This window comes from Anopheles ziemanni, chromosome 3, assembly GCF_943734765.1.
Source record: "Anopheles ziemanni chromosome 3, idAnoZiCoDA_A2_x.2, whole genome shotgun sequence".
Classification (NCBI taxonomy): domain Eukaryota; kingdom Metazoa; phylum Arthropoda; class Insecta; order Diptera; family Culicidae; genus Anopheles; species Anopheles ziemanni.
Window position 1 is genome coordinate 2,643,713 of NC_080706.1, and position 15,144 is coordinate 2,658,856.

At 47.0% G+C, this 15,144-nt stretch overlaps 1 non-coding gene across 1 annotated transcript; it reads left to right on the forward strand.

The window, feature by feature from the left end:
* Nucleotides 1-6,600: 6,600 nt before the first annotated feature.
* LOC131290102 (small nucleolar RNA SNORD116) lies at nt 6,601-6,689 on the forward strand. Its single transcript, XR_009189282.1, has one exon. It is a non-coding gene; the product is annotated as a small nucleolar RNA SNORD116 (small nucleolar RNA).
* The last annotated feature ends 8,455 nt before the right edge of the window (nt 6,690-15,144 follow it).

The following is a 15,144-nucleotide window of genomic DNA, read 5'->3' on the forward strand; positions in this document are numbered from 1 at the left end:
TCCCTTTCAGCCGTTGCGTTACTGTGCGCCATCACTGGCACTGTCCGGGTGACTTGTTGTTTGACCTTTTTTTTTTCTTCTTCCTTTTCTTCTGCCGGCAGCTCCTAGCAGCTCGCTTTCATAATCGAATTTTCAATTTTACCATAACCGCCGGGAAGTAGCAACCTTTTCTTCGGTCCCTTGGCGCCCTTTGGCGACTTTAGATCCCTCAGCCCGCGTAGAAGTACATCCATCTCTCTAATGAAGTACAAGTCGGTACGGATCGGAGACCTCGTTACGAACCACCACGCTCCCGGAACGGAAGTGGTTTCGGGGAAAACGGAGGAACGGCGGTGGTTGTGCGGCTTCCGGAGTAGCAATGAGGCCAATCCTGTCATCACTGGGATCCGGTGTATGTGTGGGTCCTATTAAAGAACGCCGATGTGCCTCCGCCGCCTTTCTTCCCTCTTCCAGTGTAGGAATGACTGGAAAGTGAATGAAACAAATTGAATTGTAAATACACCCGAACGGATACATCCTGGCGTTCGTTTTGCTCCGTTTCTGCCTACAACTATGATACGGTGACGACGACAACGAGCACCACGATGACGATGATGATGATGATGAAAGCAATGAGTAGCAAAAATAAATTCAACGACAGTCGCGTTAGGATATTCTTGGATGGTTTCTCGATTTCTTGAAGGCCACATTGTAAATTGGCGAGTGGTGGAAGCGAAGGAACGCGTTCCAGAAGCTACCACTAACCGTACCGGTCCTTTGTTGCCCATTGCGCAGCACCCGCGAGTGCGCTTTCGGGTGCAGTCAGGCAACAATTTATGTTTCCCACCGACGACGATATCACGACCACCTTCGAAGCGTCCGTAAGTCCGTGCAATTCACTTCCGGCGCATTTGACTGCGAACTGCGTGGCGGTGCACTCTCGGTGCATTCTGGGCTAAAGTGGGACGACCAACAACCAATGATTGAAGATTGTGTTCCTCATCGCACCCTTGAGATGCTCGAAGTAAATAGAAGTCAGAGGGAGAAAGTTCCCGATGGGAGCTCTGCAGTGGACGGAAAAGTGATTGGGGAAACTTTTCTAGCGAATAATCAAAACCGTGCATCAAAGCGATTGAACTGATGGGTGATGGAAGCTTGTGACACCGTACTCGCACCGTCACTCGCTTACAAACGCGTCTCGGAACGTTTCCCTTCCAACGGAACGATTTCCACGAAGAGAGCCGACACGAGCCGAGCGATCTGCACTCCCGCTTTTCCAGGTACGTACGCTTCAATAGATTGTTTCCCGTTTTCCTCGAAACGGTAATAAAAGCGCTTGTGTCATGTTTTCGGCCTTTGTTGAACGCAAACGATCAGGTGGAGCGTAGTTGGACACATCTTGGCGTGTCGGTTTAAGTGTGACAACTGTTTCCACGATAAGCCGCATACGAGACAAATAACAATGTTATAGTGATTAAAGTTATTATTTTAGCACCTTTTTACAGTTAAACTTTTCTGTTTCACTTGGATCAGACGAAATTTAAAATTAATCAGCCCAAAAACCAAGTTTTATTTATTATTCAAGTAAACGTTAAATATTATAAACAAACTCTTTTGAGAGTGAAAATAATTGTCAGGAGTAGGCGTGTGAATTGGATCGTAAAAAAGAGGATCGGAAAAGGAGGTTTGTGCTCTAAATAAACATAGTTTTCCCTACAAGTAAAGAACGGATTTAGGATGTTGGAAGAGTATCATTTGAAAGTGGCCTACTACTTATTTAAAAAAGGGTAAAAATAGATTCAATATCAGAAAATAAAATTCGAAAATTCTCCATTTCATAATCTTCTTCACGATTGTTCATTATAATAGCTTAAATTTGTTTACCAGAGCTCACTGTACGATTTAATCAACATTGTAGAACAAACTCTAGCGCCATTAGATAAATGTCTTTTGAACCAACTGCAACTGTTTACAACTCCACCGATGTAAACAAGTCCGCCCTTCTTGCATGTGCTCTCCGGAGCGATAAATCATCGATGGCGCTCGGAAACTGTGCTGTCGGTATATAAATTGCAAACCGAAGCGAAGACCACGAGAATGGGAAAGCCACCCGTCGGCACCAGAGTTTCCGTGAATTACCAGTCGTTATCACGTCCCGCTAAGATGTGTTTCATAATAAGAACTGTGTCGCTTTGTGCGCCGGTCCTCCAGAGTCCTCTTGCGATAGTCAACAAATTACCTCCGGCAAGTGGCCACTTGCGTCACATGCTCGGAGTTCGACCGCAGGCTTTTCTAGGCCCATCCCCCCGTTTACGTACACACATCTAACAACCCATGCTCATCGTCTTCTCGAGGGCTCGAGGCGGGTTTGCCGACTGCCGGGCAGTAGTGCTTGCCATGTTCGGAGATGAATTAAGCGCTTGGTGCTCTTTTGTTTGCTTGTCTTTCGATTGCTGCTGTTGTTTTATACTTTTCTTCCCCCCCCCCCCCCCCCTCCCCCTCCCCCGAATGCTGTTCGTCACAGACGTGGTGTTGCAAGTTTCGGTGCAGTGTCGAGCGGTTGCAATTGCCACGGCAGCAAAACGGGTTTCGAAAACACTCGAAAACAATATATTTTCCCCGTGGCAGCAAAGCAAAACAAGCTGCCGCGGAACGACCGAACGCCGTGTTTCCGAGCATCCGAGGGATAATGATCGTGACGATGGCGCTGAAGCTGATGCACGCTGAAACGACTCGTGGTTTACATTCTATCAAGTGCACTTCAGCAACAACTCGGAAACAAGAACCCTCCCTCGTCGAAACCGTTACGCTCTGCGTTGGAAAAAGCGGTAACAAAAATCCGTACAAACGACTGCCGTTGGTGCTGCTTTTCACTAATCGGAGATGGCGTAATCGGCCCGAATCCTTTCGGTACGATCTGGATCCGCAACCGAATGGCTGACCGTGTCGACACGGACAAGCACGAGAACCAAAACCGATGACGATTGGGCACAAATTGCTGATGCCAAACAACGACATTCCCACTACCCACTTTTTTCCACAAAAAGGATTCCATTTTCAACCGAACGAAATTCTGTCCAGAGGACGGATTTTTGACGTCACTTTCGCCAAAATCCCAAAGCACCAGTTGAGGAAACCTCTACTTCCCTCGGAAAATCCTGGCCCTTTCCCTTGCGTTCCGAGGCGAACAATCGAGGTTCTTTCAGGAACACTTCGTCACCGATTTGTCGAATGAAAGCCCTCGCTAATGTCGCTACGGAAGGCTCCCAAGAGACCCTGGGAAAAGCGAGAGAAAACCGAAGGCGAGATTAAGCATCAAGTAATTCTAGGGAAAATTCTTTTCCCCTCTCGCAAGCGAGGAAAACAAACCTATCGAAAGCGGCTCAAACACAAGAGCTGAACATATCCCGTCGATTACGAGGATTTCCAATCGGATCGTCGCAATCTCGGAGGCCGGTTGTTGCTTCCTTCCTTCCTGCGCTTTCCCCGAACCCGGATTCCACTCTTCCGGCCGATTTTGCTGCCGTGTCTTCGTACCTCTATTGTCCAACGACCGGGTTTTGGGTACCGAGCAGCGGAAGAAGCAGAGACACATCCTATTGTTTTGAGGCAAAGGTTATTGTTGGCAGTCAACAATAAAATTCCTATCGATTCCGAGCTCCACTGCCGAGGCTTTCTGGTTTCGGGGTTCTCGTCCTTCGACACATGAATTGTAATCTCCGATTCGTGCAATTTTTATTCAACCCGTGCCCAAGCACTTCATGACCATTGCTGGAGATCTCCAGTACACCACCATGAACACCTTCGGGTCTATTGAGCAAAAAAATCTCGGTAAGCAAAAACACAACCTACCGAAACTCCTAAATCCAATTGCGATAAAGGTGTAGCAGAAAGACATGGCCGAAGTTGGGGAGTGGAAGTGAAGCAGAGGATGGCGGGAAAATAGTTTCAATTATTTATGTGCCCATACATACATAGAGAGGCTGCCTCGGTTACACGAGGTTATTTAACAATGGTGGATGAAATGTTGCGTTCAAATTTAACAATGGAAGGAAAATTGGAATCGTAGGATAAGGAAAATGTGTCCTCCGTGTGTGTTTCTTTAGAAATGGCTAAAAAAGGGTTTAACTTGACTTTTCAAACAGTTTGGCATTTAAAAAATGATAAATGTATGTCAAAATTTCATCTTAATCAAACGAACTTCAAACTCTGTGAAACTGATTGCAATGCAACCAATATTTTGGGCAACACGATTTTCCCACAGTGCCCACCTTTCCCGGGCAAGTGCATCCGAGTCCTGCAATCCCGGGTGCGTCACGGTGAAAAGGTGCTTGTGATCCATTTTCCGATCCCATTTGGAGATTTTCATTTTTAGTTCTGTGGTGCTGCCGCTTCCATTGTTCCAATCTCGCATTTTTGTTTCGTTTTGTCTTGACTTACCTTCCCACTTCCTGCAGCTAGGGCTTCTACCTAGCAGTAACACGCAGTAGAAAGCAACATTTCGTCCGGAAAAACACCGGCTCGCCCATTATTTGGGAAACTTTCTTTCACTGGCTAAACTAAATTTCTTCCAACATCCGGATCCCGTCCCCCGGAAAAGGGGTTTTCTGGGGGGGAACGAGTTTGTACGTTGCGGTTCCAAGCTTTCGGTTTTTCATTTTGTTGTGATTTTTCGTTTTTTCCTTCCAACACTTTTGCTTTGGCCTCCGTTTTTCCACCTGGTTGCGTTTCGGTCGCTCCCATGTGAGCATTCTGGTGTGCCTTCGCCGTGTATCGTTTTCCTTGTCCATTTCTTTTCTTTTTTGTCCCCCTTTGCCGGCCATTGGTTGCGAAAGAATTTTTTCCCTCCAAATATTGTTGTCGCACTATGCCATCCTTCGGAGCTGCATGTGTCCTTTTTTACTTTTCTTTTTTTCTGCTTCCTGTTGACCCCATGCCTTGAATCCTTTATTTCGCAAACCAACCGGTTCCTTCCTGCTCGTCGGCGGGGGCTCGGTTCACTCCGAGGAGCGGTCCTCAATCATTGATCATATGCGCATTCGATTATCTACTTTCCCACCCATCCTTTCCCTTCCCTGACACCCAGCCCCCTGCTGACCGCAACCGAGCCGGAACCGGATCCACCAGTTTCGCATTCAATTCAATCGCGTCGAGGACGAGCGTGAGAAGAAAAACCCACATATATTTGGAAAGTTTCTCAAACTCGGGCCCGTTGTGTCCAGTTCCGAGAGGAAAAACAAAATTGAAGCAGCTACGGAATTTTCCTTTTCCTTCTTCTTTCGCCATTCCGAACGGATAGTTTCACGTGGACCTTTCCCGCTCTTACCCGTTCCACCCCGTTGACCCATCGACCTCCGGGGGCTCGAGCGTCTTGTGTAGCACGTTCCGCAATCCTCGCCACTTATAGGACCGAAAGCCGCACTCGTAATGTGCCCGACTCGTTTTTCCTCCTATCCTTGCATCGGAAAGAGGTTTTCTTTCTACCGGCCGGACCAAGGGAACGAACGGGCGGATATTCTTAACACACCGATTTCCAGCCGATTTTCGGTGGACTTTTCATGCCGTGGGATTTCCTTTTTTTTTCCTTCGCCTTCCTTGCTCGTTGGTTTATATTTTATTCAACGGTTCTATTTTTGCTGCCGTTTTCACCCCAAAAAAGCCGGCCCTCGGAAAAGTGCCGGCACACGCGCTGCCTATTTTTCTCTCCTAGGCTGAGGAAAAGGTTCCTCGGCCGTGTCCGTGTGAAGGTTTTTCCTCCTTACCCAAGCGTACGGTAGTGGCTTTCTGCTTCGCACCTAAACGAGCGTCTCATTTTCCCGTTGCGCGGTTTGCTGTACATGTGCCCGGGCTGGCATTGGATCCTTTGGGAGGTACGCCGAGCTTTCCTACCATTTTCCACTTCTCTCCTTTCTTTTGAGAAACGGCGAAGGGTTTCGCTTTAAATATTTTATTCGGCTTTTGGACTCCCGGACATTTTCTCCCTCGGTCCGGTAATTGTCTGTGTGTGTGTGTGCGTGTGTCTGTGAGTGTAGTAAATTTTACTCTTTTATCCCCATCCCCCCTCACCTCTATTCTCTTCTTCCGTTCGTCTTCATCGCGTCGTTGCTGGTTGGATTCATCTATTTATCATATTAGCCCATTTAAATATGTGCTACAAAGAAGCGGTTTATTGTTTGCGCTTCCAGTTTGGTTTGGTGGAAAACAGAATCTCCGACCTTCCGACGACGCAGGGCAGGGGTAAAATTGGGTCCCTTTGGGCCGAAACGTTACGGTAACTGCAGAGAACCACATTCCGGTTTGGCCAATCGGAAAAATGGAATGCGCCAAGCCGCAAGGATCTCGTGGGAAATTCTCATCACCTAAATGGAACACACTAATAATTACAGCAGGTAACGTTTTGACATCTATTTTGCATGCTTTCATGTTGAGAATTATGTTGGTTAGATTTGCGTTAAAAAACAAGTGTTTTATGTTTTTGTTTCAAAGGAAACTTAAGAAACATTTTTTACAAATTTGATAGTAAAAGTCTAATATTTTCAAAGGCATGTATCCCTTTGAATATGACTTCTACGATCCATCAGAAACCATCCCTTTTTAGTTCAAATGATTGAAATTTCATTTGGAACATCGATAAGCTAAACAAAATTCCATTGAAATCTGAAAACAGTGGATCGGAAATTCGAATCGTCATCTTTTGATTCCTAAGTTCCGGCTCCTGTTCGTCCGGAACACCGGCAAAATAAAAAGTCTATCCCAAGGAAATTCTTTTTAAACGCACTTTTCCGTCCAGCCCACCCTTCATCATTCAAACCGGAGAGCAAATAGTCAAAGTAATACAAATCCACAAACGACGACGACGCACAAAGGAAAAGCGGGCCCTAGCGGCCGTGGCATTTTCCAAGAAGAAACCCCTTTTTTCACTCAGTACTAACGCCGGATGCTCCACCGCCGTCCGGACTCGTCCGGGATGACGACTTCGAAACCATAAAACCACTTGGAGGTGAAAGAAGAATCGCTTTTCCAACCGCAACCGACCGGGGCTCATTCATTTTCGAACGAAATGAACGAAACAAACGAAACCCGGACCCGAACGCATCGCACTTTGTTGTTGAGGAAAGCGCGCCCGAAGGAAACGGAGCAAATGGAAAACAGAGGGCCTTCCCAGGAGGGAGGATGACAAAAATGGGAAAACGATGGGTAAGGCGGTCGGGAATAAGCGGTTCCCGGTGGGTGGTGGAAGTCTAACGATGTTCCCTGTATCATTTTAAATAGATGAGCATGGAATTCCAATGAGATTTTTCACTCGGCTATACTTCCGTTCGCTTCATCACTTCCCAAGGCCCCTCTCCATCCTGGCGTCCTTCGAGCTTCCTTTCTACACAAGCGAAGCAGTATTTTGTATTATGCTCGGAAGTGCAGACGCCTCGACACACACAAAGGGGACTAGGAAGAAGATGTATCACTTACACTCTGTTTGTTTATGAAATTAGAGCTTTTATTTTGTGCCCATTCTCGTTCTCGTGTGCTCATTCCTCTCTCTCTCCCCCTCTCTGTCTCTATTCAACTCTCTACTTTGTTCAGTTCATTTCCAGTACGTTTCATCCACGATCACAGTCGTTCTTCCGGGTCGCGTCATTTGCATCGACATACAACCAGTTTCCGGTTTCATGGATCGCTTCTTGAAGCTGCACACGTGTGATAAGTTTCAAAACAAAATTTTCTTTCATTTTGCTCAACGGATATATCTTCAAATAGGTATAATAATTATTTAAAAACCATTAAAATATCCTTATTCAAACCACCTCACAATGTAAAATCTCTCGGGCAAAATGTAAACGAGAAACCAACTTGTTTTACCCTTAATGCATCAGTATCAGCCAGGATAAACACTTGCTTGCTGCACAGCATGCCCGGAAGCTCGAACGAAACGTAATTTTGCTGCTCGTGTGTCTGGCACCGTTACAGGAACTTCTGCTTCCTGCACAAGTTAGTCCCTTAGCTTGCAGGCTGGATGAGAGACGTGGTACGAGGAACGAAAACGGAAAGCGGAGGTTGCATCCTGTATCAGCGTTTGCACTAAAATGGCACTTTCACATTCGTAGCAGCAATTTCTGCAACATTCCACATGCAGCCACACACTCGTCACCACGATCATCCCATATTAATTCCTTGTCATTTGCCCGCGCCCTCACACACACACACACACACTCACTCACATTTCTCAACTTCCAACCACGTGCTTCTGTACGCTTTGCGAAACATTTGCCATTCTCACCAATCCAAGCACTCCTTGGGCGGAGTGGAACATGGAGAATATGAACCATAACTCGCCGTTTCCCTCTTTACTTTTCTCATTTTGATAGCGGGGTACGCCAAATTCATCATTTTTGCATTCGTTTGCAAGAGTTTGATTTAGTTTTTTCCAAGTGTTTCTCGTTTTGTTTCGCCCACACTTTTGCCACACGCGGGGAAAATTATGCGAATGTTCCTTCAAAGAATGGTAGGGCGCTAATCAGGGTTGCTTCCGGTTCGCTAGTTGCCCTTTTGTTTCATCACGGTGTTTTATTTTTTCGTGTAAGGGCTATGAAATTGTGGTAGGAACAAGAAAAGCGTTCATTTCCTTGCTTCATCCATCCAATTGGAGCAATTTAGTGCCTCCCAGATATTTCATTTTCGTGTGTAATTTTTACAGAAAAATTACGCAACTACATTGTTCTGAAAAATATCGCAAGCAAGTAGAAAAGGACGCAAAATAGTCGCATAATTAGCGTAAGTTGAAGTATAATGCGCAATCCGTAAGCAACTTTTTAAACTGGACGCAACTGAAAAGCTTCGTCCCACAATTGTCCGAATGCACATCCAGTAATAATTGCATACGGCTTGCTGGGCATGTTTTCCAACTTTCCAACCCGTTGCCAAACAACACGCGACTTGACGATTGGTGGGAAAAGTGTTTCGCGCAATCGAGTTCCCGGCCAGCTCGGACCAGACCAGGACCTAGCCCGGTCGGGTGTGTTTGGCGAGGATAACGATGTTATTTTTGTATTTAATCCTCCTCTCGGAGCAGCAAAGGCAGAAGCATCCAACGTGGCCGCTCGGACCAATCTCGGATCAGAAGGGAAATTCGCACTCGCAGCAGCAAGCAGCAAGCACACTCGAGCAACTTTGTTCGTCCGATTTCCGCCGACTTTCCACCGGCGAGCGTGTGCTAAGTGGGATAAAATTCTCCCACATCCGGGGCCCCCGGGGCTCAGTCTCTTGCCCCGGTTTTTTGTTTGCGGCCCGGATTTGCCAACTAGCCACTTGGAGTGTTGAAAAATGTGTGCCGCTTCAAACTTTGTTTCACTCTCTTTTATTTTTGTGCATTCATTGTGTTTTATTTTGGAGCAATTGAAAAGTTCTTTTTTTGGAAACGTTTTCCGGTTGCGAGCACAAGAACACCATTCGGCGTGGAGTCCTTCCGAGCACACAAGCACACACACACACACAGACACAGACATATGACTTTGGCCAAGGCAAGAAAGGGCGATTGCCCAAGCACACTTGAGGTCTCTTTTAGGATAAACGGAAAGGGGTTGGATATGTTTTTTTTTCCGAGGGGCGGAAGTGGAAGCAGCGGCCCGGGTCGGTCACGATACGATATGGCGAACAGCGCAAAGGGGCATTAATAATAAAAACCGACATTCGGGCTAATAGAACATGAGAGCTGCACATGAAATTTATCCGCCTCCCATTCCGAAACCACATAACCTCAAACAAGCGCCCCGGAGTTCGTGATCGGGGTTTTCTTTCCGGGCCAGCGAAACCTCAAAAAGGGGCCTCAGCTCATCGAGTGCAGAATATTGAAAAGTGTGTACGGTATTTTGGGCACCTTTTTCTAAATTAAATATGAATATCGTTTCGTCGAAACGGCCGGCAAAGGAAGGCACGCTTGACCGCGAGACGGAACTAGTTTTCTAAACACGTATATGCAGCGAAGGGAGGAAAAACAAAACCCCCACAAAACCACTAGATAAGAATCCGTGGTTTGCAATAAATCACGTTTTTCAAGTGGTCGAAGGGAGGAGATTAGAAGAGTAGATAGTTCTACATCAAGTGAAGGAGGGTTGATTAAAATTGACCAGCAAAGAAATCCTGGCGTTGTCCTAACCTTATTTCCACCAAAATTATCCAAAAATTCCGTCCATTGGATCGATATGAACGACCGCACCATACGGTTGGACAACAGACTGACAACTTAATAGCATTAATCAAACCAAGCACAAACATTAGGCCAACGATGGGTTCCAATTCGTGACTCCATGAAAAAAAAAGAACTTACCGCCGAAAACTGCTGGCCATGACGAGGAAGAATCGATGGAATTCCAAACTTTTCGATTGATTTGTTTCATTTCCCAAATTGACTGCCCGCAGAGTGGCCGTCGCGTGAGGCTTTGAAGAGCTTTGGACACGCTTGGTTTGCCGGAATGGTGCGAGTAAGGGCGTGATCGCGAGGGGAATTTATTTATTTATATACGTTAGACAACGGTCTGCCTCATGACGGTGGCGATGACGATGATGGCGACCGAGAAGATGGCACCTACGGGTTTGGGAGAAGAAAACTTCGCTCTAAGGGTTCGGTAGGAAGGTCTGGGTGTTTGCAGAACTGGGTGTGGGTAGGTACGCAACGAAAGCAATAATAGAAGGCAGCTAAATGAACCTATATGCCTATTGTTGCAGGCGCTGACAAGGACGACGAGAACCAAAGTGCCTGTGACGAAATCTGTCAGGCCACAAACCGGAAGGCAGCCGTTGTTTGTTTTCGCTGCTCCGTACGCTGCAGGATAAAAAGTGTTTTCAATCAATCGTTTTATTGCCCTGTCGTGGCCTATTCCGCCCAGCCATTCGTCTCTGGGAAGATGTCCTGAAGTGAAACCTGCGTCCTAAGAGCTGTGAGAGGATGCTGTTGTGATTGGATTTTGATAGTCTATTAGGAAGTGCGATAAAAGAAGCCCTACAGGACGCGTCGGTGGGGCGTTTCTAGCTCTAGAGACTTAGAGACGCAGATAAAATACCGAAATAAGGGCGCAGGAAAAGACAAATGTGTGCATATTAGCCTCACGCGTCAACGGTTCACAACTTTATTGAACTTTGGACAACCTTGTCTTTGGCGCCATTAACCGACTTCTCTCTGGTGTTGTTTAAAAAGGAACATCAATTTTACCTTCTTAAAGGACAGTGAATACAGTCCTCCAACCAACAGACACTTGTCTTAACCTCACAATCATGCCGGTGTGGATGCGGCAGTGCAATGGATTTGTCTGCATTGTGCATTATTCATCCGGGCGAGTGGAACGATGACGTTCAATCTGCATCGTAACCGCAAATCTCGAACCTCCTTAGCCACCGGTTGCTCTGGCTGGCCGTAGACAATTCTCCCTATGATTCCTAACCTATATCGCAACCTCACAGCTGCGTTTCGTTCGATTTTACGAGGAGGACGCTGGAGCTCGAATGGTGTCTCGTGTTGGTTTGGAAAGTCCGAGGCCGAGAATGTTGGCCGAGGTGACCATGAAAAATTCATTCCTTCTCCACTGTGGCTTTGCTGGTGGTGTTTGCTCGACTGGCTTACTTTAGGTAGCGTTTCATCGAACCCCTATCACACATACCGGCCGTGTCTTCTGGCCATTCGCCATATTTAATATTCTGTCAGCGAGAACCGCAAACGATCCTCCAAACGGCACCAGAAATCCGATTCCTTTGCCAAGGCTTAGGCAAAGGAAACTTTCTCCAGAATGACCTTCAAAGATGTTCGTGCCGGTCGACGTACCAACGCACGCCAACAGCTTGAAGTGTTATGTTTCCTTCTGCCGACATGTGGGACCGATCCCGGGGCCGACTGACTCCCAGGGAGCACCCTTGGAAGGAACGGAGGTAAATAATTCATCTCCCACAATTTACCGTAAATAATAGAAGCAATTAGGTAAGTTTCCCATCGGCTAGATTAGCGAAAGGGGGATGAATAATAGACGCTAAATTACAGAAGTCATGCAGGGGGAGGGCTGTGAAGGCACGACAGCCAGTGGTGAGCCGTTGAGGTTATGGACAAAGTTTTCGGCATAAAGAGTTGTAACGCAATATGATCGCCATGTTCTTTTTTTTTTGCTTATGACTGCGCGAACAACCAACACACATTTCGCGTTGATTTAATGCGCTTCCGTGTTTTCCGTAGGCGAAACGCACACGCCCCGGCGTTTTTCCCACGACCTTCGCAATAAGTTCCTGGGAACCGCTATTAATAATCCGATTCTTCATACATCCTACAAGTACCTGCTCATTATGGTAGGGATAAGCCAACAAGTCATTCTGTTTCTTGTTTCGTTTTGGGGCCAAATATTCAAAGTAACAGAAACACTTGACACTGGATAAAAATGCAATCACTAGAAGCGCGGACGATGTCGTACTTTCCCTCCCTTCGTACAACAGGTTGAACTAATCTCCAGACGGAAATTACCTAAAGCTCTCGCCGGTGCTTATCGCATTGTTTCATTAGTTATGTAAATGGCAAGGAAAGATAAGGACCCCGTGCTTTGCCGTGCTTCCATTTCCATCCATGGCACGCGAAAAACGGAAACGAAACTCGAGTTCGAGCTCACAAAATCACCACCCTCCGAAATTTAGCCGATTCCGAAGCGTCTGGCCTTTATCCGGCGCGGTGTTGGAACCTGCCTCTCGTTTTCCGTTAAAGAGGCACAAAGGAGGCCCGGAACAACGATCATCGGAGTTGAAAAGTACCATCGGAATGCCCCGGCCCAGGGAGGAACTGGCTAGGGTTTTTCAGCCCAAAAGGGCAATGGAAAACTTCTCATCTTCCATAATCCATTTGAAATCGGCGCTCTCGAACGCCAAAACGGTCATCAGTCGCGCCAGAGCTGAACCTCGAGCCTCGAAAGTCGTTGCCGGAAAGTGTTCTTTGAATCCCCCTGCCGAGTCTTGTGCAGTCCCCTCGTCCGTGACCCGTCCGGGTATTGCACACAATCGGAATGAGCTCGAAATGAGCGCGAAAAGTGCGACGGAACAACCCGAAACACACACAAAAAATGGTCAAACAATTCGACCGGAACTTCCAACCGAGATCTATGGAAATGGAAAGGGAAACCGTGGGTTGCTGGGTTGCTGAAGGTAACAAAAAGGCTCCTGAGGAGTCAGGTTTCGGGTCTGTGTGTGTGGTTGTATCTGTGCGTCACTACCAAATCGCAATTACAAGTATCCTTCCACTTTGGCCAGCCTCGCCAGCCTTTTTAAGTTAATCAGTCGAATGAAACGCTAGAGGTTTTTAGGGAAGAGATAAAAAAAAAGCACGACACGGTCCTATGTGGACGGACATAATCAGAAACATTTGTACCACGGGCACACACACACACAAACAAATACAAACTCGCCTAAAGGCCGAGCACCTCGAGGTTGGGTGACTTTCTGTTTCGCTTGGACTGACTTCTCCAGCAGCGCGCTCCGCTAAAGCCGTTCTGTCCGGAATTCTGGCTATTAATATTCAAATTAAGCATCCTCCCGGCGCGGGTTTGTGTTTTCGGATTCCCTTTTCTCCCACGCCCCATCACTTCAACGTTGTGTTCACTCCCGAAAGCTTAAGAGAGCGGAAAAGATGGAATAATAATCATAAATTTGGGGCTTTCTCTCCACAGGCGCTCGCGCGTCCAGTGGATTTTTTTCCGGTTTTTCGGAAGACGACGGACATCCCGTGGCTTCTAGGTTTCCCCCTCAACCTCGTTCGTCCTTGCGACCTGGACCACGGTCCAAAGTAAACCTTGGTACCAGCTGAGGTGTGTCCGGTGAATATTTGAATGAAATGGCGTGTCAAAAACCGGATAAGAGGAGGACACCCACTGGTGAGGTCATGGAGAAAAGGATACGCCATGTTGGCCATGGCTTTAGAACCCATCCATCGTGGAGCGAGTGGAAATGGAATCCACGACCTGCAATCCGTTCTCGCTGTTTAAAGTGTCTTTCTCTTGTTTTCGTTACGTTTCGAGGAAATTTTTTAGCACCACTTTTCGCAAAAATCCGTTGGTCTCCTTTTTTTTAAGGTGTCTTCGCTTCCAGCGCGGAATGTTCTTATCTTTACTGAGGTTGAGATGACCCAGTGCCACCTTTTTGCTTCAGGGCAGGAACAGGCACCTGTCTTGCAGTTTAAAACTTTCATCTCCGCATTGCCGTTCCCCCGAGCTCCTGCCGTTCCAAGCAATCCGCGTAATGTAGTCTTTTAACTAGCCTTAGCTCCCTTTTTCGCCATTCTATTCAATTGCCGCGGAAAAGAAAACACTACGCGGAAAGCCACTTTCTCTTTTCATTTCGCATCCACCAGCTCGTAAACAGGGGGAATTTATGGTTAAGAGTGTTGCAACAGCATCACTAACCCCATTGGAACCATCCATGGGGTGGATTGCGTTTCCCATCCCGTCCGGGGTGTTCGAGCTAGAAATGAGAATAAAGTCACCGACACGAACTTTTGCACACTTTCTCCTATACTTGGGGGTATAGGCTGTAAATGTCGGTGCCTTTTTTCGGCGCCGTCCGCCACTCGGGACACCGACAGCAGTGCCAAGCTCTCAAGCTAAGGCGTTGCGGAAAATGTAATTTGATTGCCCTAGCTGGCTGGCGGGAGCTATGACCGGAGAAGTGAAGTAGAAAGTTTTTCCCACCGCTCGCCCTGCCCGGAAAGCGCAGTTGGACCGGGGGACTAGTTTTGGTAAGGAAAAAATAAAGTTTTTCTCCTCCATCCAAGTTCTTATACACCCTTTCCGCGGGAGGAAAAGGGCCAGCATCGTGACTGAGCGATCCTTAAATTCTTATAAGAGATCGTTCTACTCACTCGTTGTGTGGCCTTGGCGTCGAGGGTTGAAAACGTGACGTGCTATGGGGAAAACTATTCTATCTCGATCGTCCTGTACTAACAAGACCACTGCGAAGGGTTTATGGGTTTTAAAGGGGAATCCGAAACTGATGTAAATTTACGATGACCATTTAACGGTTGGTAAGGGTCCCTTTTCCCAACGGAGGTGTTTTTCGTTGATTCCGACAGTCAAAGTAGTTTTCTAGGCTGTCCGGAAGGGTTGAGAAAAGAGAGATTGGATGGTAATCGATCGAAATCAACAAACGCGGTTATGA